Below are 12476 nucleotides of genomic sequence, written 5' to 3'. Positions count from 1 at the left end.
GGCAATGGTTAGGCCAGTTTTGGGTGTCCTATTATAGAAAGGACATTAAAGCCATAAAGAGCGTACACTGTAGATTCTCCAGGATAATGCCAGGGATGGGAAACTCTGGTTACGAGGAAGGATTGAGATACTGGGACTATTTCCACTGGAGCAGAGAGGGTTAAGAGGAGATTTGATCGAGGTTTTAAAATTATAAAGAGTTTCGATCGAGTGAATAGGGAAAGACTATTACCTCTGGTTGGGGAGTCGGTGATGAGAGTGAGCAGAGAGGTTCGGAGACAGCAAAAAGTAACTAAAGGATTGATTAAGAAAGGGAAGTTAGATTATGAAAAGAAATTAGCAGGGAAGTGGCAGTAGGGATTGTGGATGCTTTGGTGATAGTTTTCCAAAATTCCCTGGACTCAGGAGAGGTCCCAGCAGATTGGAAAACTGCTAATGTAACACCGTTATTTAAAAAGGGTAGTAGGCAGAAGGCTGGAAATTAAAGGCCAGTTAGCTTAACATCTGTGGTGGGTAAAATTTTGGAGTCTATTATTAAGGAGACAGTAACGGAACATTTAGATAAGCATAATTTAATAGGACAAAGTCAGCATGGCTTTATGAAGGGGAAGTCATGTCTGACAAATTTGCTTGAGTTCTTTGAGGATATAACGTACAGGGTGGATAAAGGGGAACCAGTGGACGTAGTGTATTTAGACTTCCAGAAGGCATTCGACAAGGTGCCACATAAAAGATTATTACTTAAGATAAAAAATCACGGGATTGGGGGTAATATTCTGGCATGGGTGGAGGATTGGTTATCGAACAGGAAGCAGAGAGTTGGGATAAATGGTTCATTTTCGGACTGGCAACCAGTAACCAGTGGTGTTCCACAGGGGTCGGTGCTGGGTCCCCAACTCTTTACAATCTATATTAACGATTTGGAGGAGGGGACCGAGTGCAACATATCAAAATTTGCAGATGATACAAAGATGGGAGGGAAAGTAGAGAGTGAGGAGGACATAAAAAACCTGCAAGCGGATATAGACAGGCTGGGTGAGTGGGCGGAGATTTGGCAGATGCAATATAATATTGGAAAATGTGAGGTTATGCACTTTGGCAGGAAAAATCAGAGAGCAAGTTATTTTCTTAATGGCGAGAGACTGGAAAGTACTGCAGTACAAAGGGATCTGGGGGTCCTCGTGCAAGAAAATCAAAAAGTTGGTATGCAGGTGCAGCAGGTGATCAAGAAAGCCAACGGAATGTTGGCTTTTATTGCTAGGGGGATAGAATATAAAAACAGGGAGGTATTGCTGCAGTTATATAAGGTATTGGTGAGACCGCACCTGGAATACTGCATACAGTTTTGGTCTCCATACTTAAGAAAAGACATACTTGCTCTCGAGGCAGTACAAAGAAGGTTCACTCGGTTAATCCCGGGGATGAGGGGGCGGACATATGAGGAGAGGTTGAGTAGATTGGGACTCTACTCATTGGAGTTCAGAAGAATGAGAGGCGATCTTATTGAAACATATAAGATTGTGAAGGGTCTTGATCGGGTGGATGCGGTAAGGATGTTCCCAAAGATGGGTGAAACTAGAACTAGGGGGCATAATCTTAGAATAACGGGCTGCTCTTTCAAAACTGAGATGAGGAGAAACTTCTTCACTCAGAGGGTAGTAGGTCTGTGGAATTTGCTGCCCCAGGAAGCTGTGGAAGCTACATCATTAAATAAATTTAAAACAGAAATAGACAGTTTCCTAGAAGTAAAGGGAATTAGGGGTTATGGGGAGCGGGCAGGAAATTGGACATGAAGCTGAGTTCGGATCGGTCAATGCCCTGTGGGTGGCGGAGAGGGCCCAGGGGCTGTGTGGCCGGGTCCTGCTCCGACTTCTTGTGTTCTTTAGATTTGTGGTTGGGATCAGATCAGCCATGATCTTATTGAATGGCGGAGCAGGCTCGAGGGGCCGATTGGCCTACTCCTGCTCCAATTTCTTATGTTCTTATGTTCTTAAATGTGTTTACACAGAGGGTGTTTGGGGCATGGAATGCTTTGCTACAGGTTGAGGCAGAGACCACTGCATCTTTTAAGGTACAACTGGATAAATACTTGAGACACAAGAAGATATGGGCCTATGGGGAGAGAGTGGGATTAGTTTTGGATTGTGCTAGCAATAAGCTGGCACAGACACGATGAGCCGAGTGGCCTCCTTCTGTGCTATAAACTTCTATAGTTCTATGGACTGCAACAGGAAGGTAGCACTGGGACATTACTGATTTCTGGCTCTAATACAATCGTATGCTGCATCTCTGTAGTGTCAGTTTGGCTTAATTTATAGCTTCCTCTTATTTCTGAGTCCGAAGTTCATGGGTTCAAGCTCCACTGCAGATCTTGAGCACGTTATCTAGGCTGACCCTCAGGTGCACAGGTGCAGTACTGTGGGATTGCTGCACTGTCGGAGGTGCCATCATTCAGATGAAATCAAGGCTTGTCTGGCTGTTCAGGTGGATGTTGAAGAGTCCATGGCATTATTGAAACAAGAGTAGGGGGTTCTCATAGAATCAGAGAAAACTTACAGCACAGAAGGAGGCCATTCAGCCCATCGTGTCCGTGCTGGCTGAGAAACGAGCCACCCAGCCTAATCCCACTTTCCCGCATTTGGCCCGTAGCCCTGCAGGTCACGGCTCTTCAGGTGCACATTCCAGGGATTTTTTTTAATGAGTTGAGGGTTTCTGCCTCTCCCACCCTCTCAGGCAGTGAGTTCCAGACCCCCACCACCCTCTGGGTGAAAAATCTTTTCCTAATTTCCGCTGTAATCCTTCTACCAATCACTTTAAATCTATGCCCCCTGGTTAATGACCCCTCCGCCAAGGGAAATAGGTCCTTCCTATCCACTCTATCTCGGCCCCTCATTATTTTGTACACATCAATCAAATCACCCCTCGGCCTCCTCTGTTCCAAAGAGAACAACCCCAGCCTATCCAATCTGTCATCATAGCTAAAATTCTCCAGTCCTGGCAACATCCTTGTAAACCTCCTCTGCACCCTCTCTAGTGCGATCACATCCTTCCTGTAATGTGGTGACCAGAACAGTGCGCAGTACTCAAGCTGTGGCCTAACTAGTGTTTTATACTCCTGGTGTTTTAATCTCCTGGTGTTTTAATCTCCTGGTGTTTTAATCTCCTGGTGTTTTAATCTCCTGGTGTTTTAATCTCCTGGTGTTTTAATCTCCTGGTGTTTTAATCTCCTGGTGTTTTAATCTCCTGGTGTTTTAATCTCCTGGTGTCCTGGCCAATATTTCTCTTAAACAACATCACTAAAATGTATTAAATGGTCACTCACCTCATTGGTGCTTGTGGGATCTTGCTGTACAGATAATGGCTACCATTCTCACCCACATAACAAAACTTACAGCACTTGAATGTAATTCACTGTATGTGACGTGATTACAGATGTTGACGTGATTACAGATGTTGACGTGATTACAGATGTGCTTTGTAACTGCAAGTCATTCTAACACCTAAAGACGTTTCCTATAACACTAAGAGATCCTTACCTGTATGACCCCCTTACCTACAATACTGGGAGGCTCTGAGTCTCTTACCTGTAAAGCCCACAGAGACAGCGGTCTGTTCACCCAAATAATTGGAGACCTGTAGTCAGAAACAGTGAGTTGCCACCTTTATATATAGAGACACAAACTGGACAACATCAGTGTTAAATACACAGAGCACTCAGCTCACCCACACACAGCAAACCTCTCCCCAATGCCCGAGGGGCACATTGTCAGGCACTGGGAGCTCTTACCCAGGCTACAATTTATTACTTTGTTCAAAGAATCCTTTCTATCAGAATAGCATAGTTCCACATACCCACCATCTCCCTCATCCCTACACTCCCACCTACCCATCATCTCCCTCATCCCTACACTCCCACCATCTCCCTCAGACCCACCATCTCCCTCATCCCTACCTACCCACCATCTCCCACCTACCCACCATCTCCCTCATCCCTACCTACCCACCATCTCCCTCATCCCTACCTACCCACCATCTCCCTCATCCCTACCTACCCACCATCTCCCTCAGACCCACCTACCCACCATCTCCCTCAGACCCACCTACCCACCATCTCCCTCATCCCTACCTACCCATCATCTCCCTCAGACCCACCTACCCACCATCTCCCTCATCCCTACCTACCCACCATCTCCCTCATCCCTACCTACCCATCATCTCCCTCAGACCCACCTACCCACCATCTCCCACCTACCCACCATCTCCCTCATCCCTACCTACCCATCATCTCCCTCAGACCCACCTACCCACCATCTCCCTCATCCCTACCTACCCATCATCTCCCTCAGACCCACCTACCCACCATCTCCCTCATCCCTACCTACCCACCATCTCCCACCTACCCACCATCTCCCTCATCCCTACCTACCCACCATCTCCCTCAGGCTCAGCTACCCACCATACTCCTCATCTCCACTATCTCCGTCAGCCTCACCTACCCACCACCTCATCATATCCCTCAATTCCAACTACCCACCATCTCCCTCAGACCCACCTACCCACCATCTCCCTCAGACCCACCTACCCACCATCTCCCTCAGACCCACCTACCCACCATCTCCCTCAGACCCACCTACCCACCATCTTCCTCTCCATAAGCAAATAGCCACAAAACATGCACAAACACCTATACAACAATCTCTGGTAGTTCTGTGATCATATACTCCCTCTGCTCCAGACCACTCCTGAAGTATTTGTGAATGTCACTAGCAAAGGGGGAAAATTCCAGAGTTCAGAAATAGTGAGAGAAACTATTGACCTTTTCTGATATCAGACCTGCTAAGGCCCATTCCCGTGTTCCAAAAACATTGTTTTCAACTCGCTCCATTAAGTGTAGCGACTCGATCTACCATGTATGACGTGAAGCAGAGGGGAGTTGTTCTGCTTTCTGGAGCCAGTTCAGCCAGATCCCGAAATGCAGCTTTTGATGATGCTGCATGAACGTGGGCCGAAAAACCTGACTGACCACCATGAAAGGGATGGTGGACAACACCAACAGTTCAAATGAATAACAATGTACCTCAGCCTAAGGAGGGTGGGGTTTACTGGAGATAAGCAATAAAATGTCTAACATTCCACAGTGACTGGACACCCACTGGAGCAGCTTACAGAATGCAACACACTCACCAGTCAAAAGTCACCGTCTCCAGATGTGCAGAGTGGTTGTGTTTGGGGCAGCCCCAGCTGTGAATAAACATTGAAACTGATTATCAGCGTGTGGGACTGGAGAGTGTGATCACAGCACACTCTCAACAGTATGACTGTACACAGGAGGCAATTAGCATCTTACATTCCCTCACCCATGGCCCTTGGAAGTCTGGTTGTTCCATGTGCCTCTGGGCCTGCCTGGCTATGGCTCGGTGACTAAGCTGGGACTCAGTGCATTTCCCACTATACCAAAAAAAAGACAAGGAAATCCTATTGGGAGACAGGTTTATCCCAGAGCCACACAGCAAGAACGAGGCCCCTTCAAAATACAACTATCGGGCCAGGGGATTTTCAGCTTCATATAGCAAGCTGCCTACAAAATCAGGAGGATACCGTGTGGGGAATCACAGACACAGACCCCCGTTCCATCACCGTGTGAGGGGGAATCACAGACACAGACCCCCGTCCCATCACCGTGTGGGGGGGATCACAGACACAGACCCCCGTCCCATCACTGTGTGTGGGGGAATCACAGACACAGACCCCCCGTTCCATCACCGTGTGAGGGGGAATCACAGACACAGACCCCCCGTCCCATCACCGTGTGGGGGAATCACAGACACAGACCCCCCCGTCCCATCACCGTGTGAGGGGGAATCACAGACACAGACCCCCCGTCCCATCACCGTGTGGGGGAATCAGAGACACAGACCCCCCGTCCCATCACCGTGTGGGGGGGGATCACAGACACAGACCCCCGTCCCATCACCGTGTGGGGGGGATCACAGACACAGACCCCCGTCCCATCACCGTGTGGGGGAATCACAGACACAGACCCCCCGTCCCATCACCGTGTGGGGGAATCACAGACACAGACCCCCCGTCCCATCACCGTGTGGGGGGGAATCACAGACACAGACCCCCGTCCCATCACCGTGTGGGGAATCACAGGGACAGACCCCCCGTCCCATCACCGTGTGGGGGAATCACAGACACGGACCCCCCGTCCCATCACCGTGTGGGGAATCACAGACACAGACCCCCCGTCCCATCACCGTGTGGGGAATCACAGACACAGACCCCCCGTCCCATCACCGTGTGGGGGAATCACAGACACAGGCCCCCCGTCCCATCACCGTGTGGGGAATCACAGACACAGACCCCCCGTCCCATCACCGTGTGGGGGGGATCACAGACACAGACCCCCGTCCCATCACCGTGTGGGGGGGAATCACAGACACAGACCCCCCGTCCCATCACCGTGTGGGGGGGAATCACAGACACAGACCCCCGTCCCATCACCGTGTGGGGGGATCAGAGACACAGACCCCCCGTCCCATCACCGTGTGGGGGGGATCACAGACACAGACCCCCCGTCCCATCACCGTGTGGGGAATCACAGGGACAGACCCCCGTCCCATCACCGTGTGGGGAATCACAGACACAGACCCCCCGTCCCATCACCGTGTGGGGGGGATCACAGACACAGACCCCCCGTCCCATCACCGTGTGGGGAATCACAGGGACAGACCCCCGTCCCATCACCGTGTGGGGGAATCACAGACACAGACCCCCGTCCCATCACCGTGTGGGGGAATCACAGACACAGACCCCCGTCCCATCACCGTGTGGGGGAATCACAGACACAGACCCCCGTCCCATCACCGTGTGGGGGAATCACAGACACAGACCCCCGTCCCATCACCGTGTGGGGAATCACAGACACAGACCCCCCGTCCCATCACCGTGTGGGGGGGAATCACAGACACAGACCCCCCGTCCCATCACCGTGTGGGGGAATCACAGACACAGACCCCCCGTCCCATCACCGTGTGGGGGATCAGAGACACAGACCCCCCCGTCCCATCACCGTGTGGGGGAATCACAGACACAGACCCCCGTCCCATCACCGTGTGGGGAATCACAGACACAGACCCCCCGTCCCATCACCGTGTGGGGGGGAATCACAGACACAGACCCCCCGTCCCATCACCGTGTGGGGGAATCACAGACACAGACCCCCCGTCCCATCACCGTGTGGGGAATCACAGACACAGACCCCCCGTCCCATCACCGTGTGGGGGGGATCACAGACACAGACCCCCGTCCCATCACCGCGTGGGGGGGATCACAGACACAGACCCCCGTCCCATCACCGTGTGGGGGGGAATCACAGACACAGACCCCCCGTCCCATCACCGTGTGGGGAATCACAGACACAGACCCCCGTCCCATCACCGTGTGGGGGATCAGAGACACAGACCCCCCCGTCCCATCACCGTGTGGGGAATCACAGACACAGACCCCCGTCCCATCACCGTGTGGGGAATCACAGGGACAGACCCCCGTCCCATCACCGTGTGGGGGAATCACAGACACAGACCCCCCCGTCCCATCACCGTGTGGGGGAATCACAGACACAGACCCCCGTCCCATCACCGTGTGGGGGAATCACAGACACAGACCCCCGTCCCATCACCGTGTGGGGAATCACAGACACAGACCCCCGTCCCATCACCGTGTGGGGGGAATCACAGACACAGACCCCCGTCCCATCACCGTGTGGGGAATCACAGACACAGACCCCCGTCCCATCACCGTGTGGGGTAATCACAGACACAGACCCCCGTCCCATCACCGTGTGGGGAATCACAGACACAGACCCCCGTCCCATCACCGTGTGGGGTAATCACAGACACAGACCCCCGTCCCATCACCGTGTGGGGGATCAGAGACACAGACCCCCCCGTCCCATCACCGTGTGGGGAATCACAGACACAGACCCCCCCGTCCCATCACCGTGTGGGGAATCACAGACACAGACCCCCGTCCCATCACCGTGTGGGGGGGAATCACAGACACAGACCCCCGTCCCATCACCGTGTGGGGTAATCACAGACACAGACCCCCGTCCCATCACCGTGTGGGGGATCAGAGACACAGAACCCCCCGTCCCATCACCGTGTGGGGAATCACAGACACAGACCCCCCCGTCCCATCACCGTGTGGGGAATCACAGACACAGACCCCCGTCCCATCACCGTGTGGGGGAATCAGAGACACAGACCCCCGTCCCATCACCGTGTGGGGGAATCACAGACACAGACCCCCCGTCCCATCACCGTGTGGGGGAATCACAGGGACAGACCCCCGTCCCATCACCGTGTGGGGGAATCACAGACACAGACCCCCCGTCCCATCACCGTGTGGGGGAATCACAGACACAGACCCCCGTCCCATCACCGTGTGGGGGAATCACAGACACAGACCCCCGTCCCATCACCGTGTGGGGGAATCACAGACACAGACCCCCCGTCCCATCACCGTGTGGGGGAATCACAGACACAGACCCCCGTCCCATCACCGTGTGGGGGAATCACAGACACAGACCCCCGTCCCATCACCGTGTGGGGGAATCACAGACACAGACCCCCCGTCCCATCACCGTGTGGGGGAATCACAGACACAGACCCCCGTCCCATCACCGTGTGGGGAATCACAGGGACAGACCCCCGTCCCATCACCGTGTGGGGAATCACAGACACAGACCCCCATCCCATCACCGTGTGGGGGAATCACAGACACAGACCCCCCGTCCCATCACCGTGTGGGGGAATCACAGACACAGACCCCCCGTCCCATCACCGTGTGGGGGAATCACAGGGACAGACCCCCGTCCCATCACCGTGTGGGGAATCACAGACACAGACCCCCGTCCCATCACCGTGTGGGGGAATCACAGGGACAGACCCCCGTCCCATCACCGTGTGGGGGAATCACAGACACAGACCCCCCCGTCCCATCACCGTGTGGGGGAATCACAGACACAGACCCCCGTCCCATCACCGTGTGGGGGAATCACAGACACAGACCCCCGTCCCATCACCGTGTGGGGGAATCACAGACACAGACCCCCGTCCCATCACCGTGTGGGGAATCACAGACACAGACCCCCGTCCCATCACCGTGTGGGGGGAATCACAGACACAGACCCCCGTCCCATCACCGTGTGGGGAATCACAGACACAGACCCCCGTCCCATCACCGTGTGGGGTAATCACAGACACAGACCCCCGTCCCATCACCGTGTGGGGAATCACAGACACAGACCCCCGTCCCATCACCGTGTGGGGTAATCACAGACACAGACCCCCGTCCCATCACCGTGTGGGGGATCAGAGACACAGACCCCCCCGTCCCATCACCGTGTGGGGAATCACAGACACAGACCCCCCCGTCCCATCACCGTGTGGGGAATCACAGACACAGACCCCCGTCCCATCACCGTGTGGGGGGGAATCACAGACACAGACCCCCGTCCCATCACCGTGTGGGGTAATCACAGACACAGACCCCCGTCCCATCACCGTGTGGGGGATCAGAGACACAGAACCCCCCGTCCCATCACCGTGTGGGGAATCACAGACACAGACCCCCCCGTCCCATCACCGTGTGGGGAATCACAGACACAGACCCCCGTCCCATCACCGTGTGGGGGAATCAGAGACACAGACCCCCGTCCCATCACCGTGTGGGGGAATCACAGACACAGACCCCCCGTCCCATCACCGTGTGGGGGAATCACAGACACAGACCCCCGTCCCATCACCGTGTGGGGGAATCACAGGGACAGACCCCCGTCCCATCACCGTGTGGGGAATCACAGACACAAACCCCCCCGTCCCATCACCGTGTGGGGAATCACAGACACAGACCCCCGTCCCATCACCGTGTGGGGGAATCACAGACACAGACCCCCCGTCCCATCACCGTGTGGGGGAATCACAGACACAGACCCCCGTCCCATCACCGTGTGGGGGAATCACAGACACAGACCCCCGTCCCATCACCGTGTGGGGGAATCACAGACACAGACCCCCCGTCCCATCACCGTGTGGGGGAATCACAGACACAGACCCCCGTCCCATCACCGTGTGGGGAATCACAGGGACAGACCCCCGTCCCATCACCGTGTGGGGAATCACAGACACAGACCCCCATCCCATCACCGTGTGGGGGAATCACAGACACAGACCCCCCGTCCCATCACCGTGTGGGGGAATCACAGACACAGACCCCCGTCCCATCACCGTGTGGGGAATCACAGGGACAGACCCCCGTCCCATCACCGTGTGGGGAATCACAGACACAGACCCCCATCCCATCACCGTGTGGGGGAATCACAGACACAGGCCCCCTTCACATTACATTGTGCTGCAGTGTGTTACAGCATTGCTAAGAGTGCCTTGAGCCCCACATTGGTTGGGATTTTGACCTTTGACAAACATTCACATTGCTCTATGACTAAAAACACTATCACTGTAAGCTGTACCCACCCAGACCGTCAGTTAAATGACAGACTGCACAAATCTTTATATAATGAAGTATATATAATTACTCCAGTATAGTGCTCTTCACACTCTGTGAAAGTGATGGCCCCCTAATGAGATGTAGTTTTTGAAGATTTTTTTTTAACGTGCAAAAGTTTTTACGGGTAGAATGGAAATAAGAACCCAAACATTACAAATGCAGAATGTGGCAGAGCATGAAGGAGAGAGCTACCCAATACTTGGTGCAGATATCGTAAATATATTCAGAAAGAGTTCATCCGCTTTGTGTTTCCAACAACAGCCTGCATTTATATAGCGCCTTTAACATAGTAAAATGGCCCAGGGCGCTTCACAGGAGTGATTATCAAACAAAATTTGATACCGAGCCACATAAGGAGATATTAGGACAGGTGACCAAAAGCTTGGTCAAAGAGGTAGGTTTTAAGGAGCATCTTAAAGGAGGAGAGAGAGGCGGAGAGATTCAGGGAGGGAATTCCAGAGCTTAGGGCCTAGACAACTGAAGGCACGGCCGCCAATGGTGGAACGATTAAAATCGGGGGTGCGCAAGAGGCAAGAATTGGAGGAGCGCAGAGATCTGGGAGGGTTGTGGGGCTGGAGGAGGTTACCGAGATAGGGAGGGGGCGAGGCCATGGAGGGATTTGAACACACGGATGAGAATTTTAAATTCGAGTCATTCCCCGACTGGGAGCCAATGTAGGTCAGCGAGCACAGGGTGATGGGAGAACGGGACTTGGTGCGAGTTAGGCTACTGGCAGCAGAATTTTGGATGAGCTCAAGTTTATGGAGGGTGGAAGATGGGAGGCCGGCCAGGAGAGCATTGGAATAGTCGAGTCTGGAGGTAACAAAGGCATGGATATTCCGAGTGGAATAATAAACACTTTCAAAAAGGTGGTGCTTATTAAGGTTTGAAGATAGGCTCCAAGAGCTAAATTTACTGTCTGTCACTGGAGAAAAGCCTGAGTGGGGGGGGGGGTCGTGATCCAGGGATTGAAGACAGTGCAGGGAAACAGGTGACTTCATTTGGACAATGAGCCAGGACTGGAGAGCACCAGCACAAAATTAACAAGCCTGAGCAAGATTGGAGATTAACAAAAGTACTTCCTTACAGGATAGCGGATGTGGGGCATCCCAGAGAATCGAGCTGATTGGGTGAACTGCGATATTTAAAAGGAGCTGAATTGTTATCTTTTGGGAATTGACGGTTCGAGAAATGTTAACAGTGCTGCTTGATGTGTATTTTCAGGTGAAGTTGGAGAAGGAACTTATTGTCTCTAAAGTAGGAGATCAATAGAAGACGTAGGAGGGAATCCACGATAGAATAATCAAACATGGACTACATGGCCTTTTCCCACTTACGTTGAAAGGCCGCAGTTATAAACTGAGATGAACAAATACTCCATAAGTGATGATGGGTTCTGGATGGAGCTGGGTCTACTGACCAAGAGGCTTTTTCTTGATGTGGACCTCCTTATATTCTTATGCAGGACAGTCAGTGTATCTGAAAGAGAAAAGCCCAGGCTAATGTTCCTGCTGGGTCCTGGTGAAGGGTCTCTGCCCAAAACGTCAATCTATCTTTTCTCTTTTGGATTCAGACCAACTTGCTGTAAATTGACAGCATTTGTTTTTATTTGTGTGAGGTTTCTCTTGCACTGATGTACAGAAAGGTTCAGGGTTTATTACTCACCAGCCCCCTCCACCCTCACGGGGATGATCCAGCAGCACTCGGATTATAGAAATCAACAGCTTAATAACTCCAGAGACAATTTAAAGAGTCGAACTCTCAGACCTGCAACAGAGCAAATCATTCAACACATTACTGAAAGCACACGTCCAACATCAGCCACTCCTTGATTCCCCCCCAGCCTCCCCTCCCCCAGCCTTCCCTCCCCCCACCTCCCCCCCTCCCGCCCCAGCCACCCC

General features: G+C 53.0%; 1 pseudogene; it reads right to left on the bottom strand.

Moving 5' to 3' along the window:
* The window catches only part of LOC137304229 (potassium channel subfamily T member 2-like), a 51943-nt pseudogene that overhangs the window by 24653 nt on the left and 14814 nt on the right, over positions 1-12476 (bottom strand).

The sequence above is a fragment of the Heptranchias perlo genome, chromosome 37, assembly GCF_035084215.1.
Source record: "Heptranchias perlo isolate sHepPer1 chromosome 37, sHepPer1.hap1, whole genome shotgun sequence".
Lineage (NCBI taxonomy): Eukaryota > Metazoa > Chordata > Chondrichthyes > Hexanchiformes > Hexanchidae > Heptranchias > Heptranchias perlo.
Note: the sequence above shows the minus strand (reverse complement) of the source record. Positions and strands in the feature narration are given on the sequence as shown.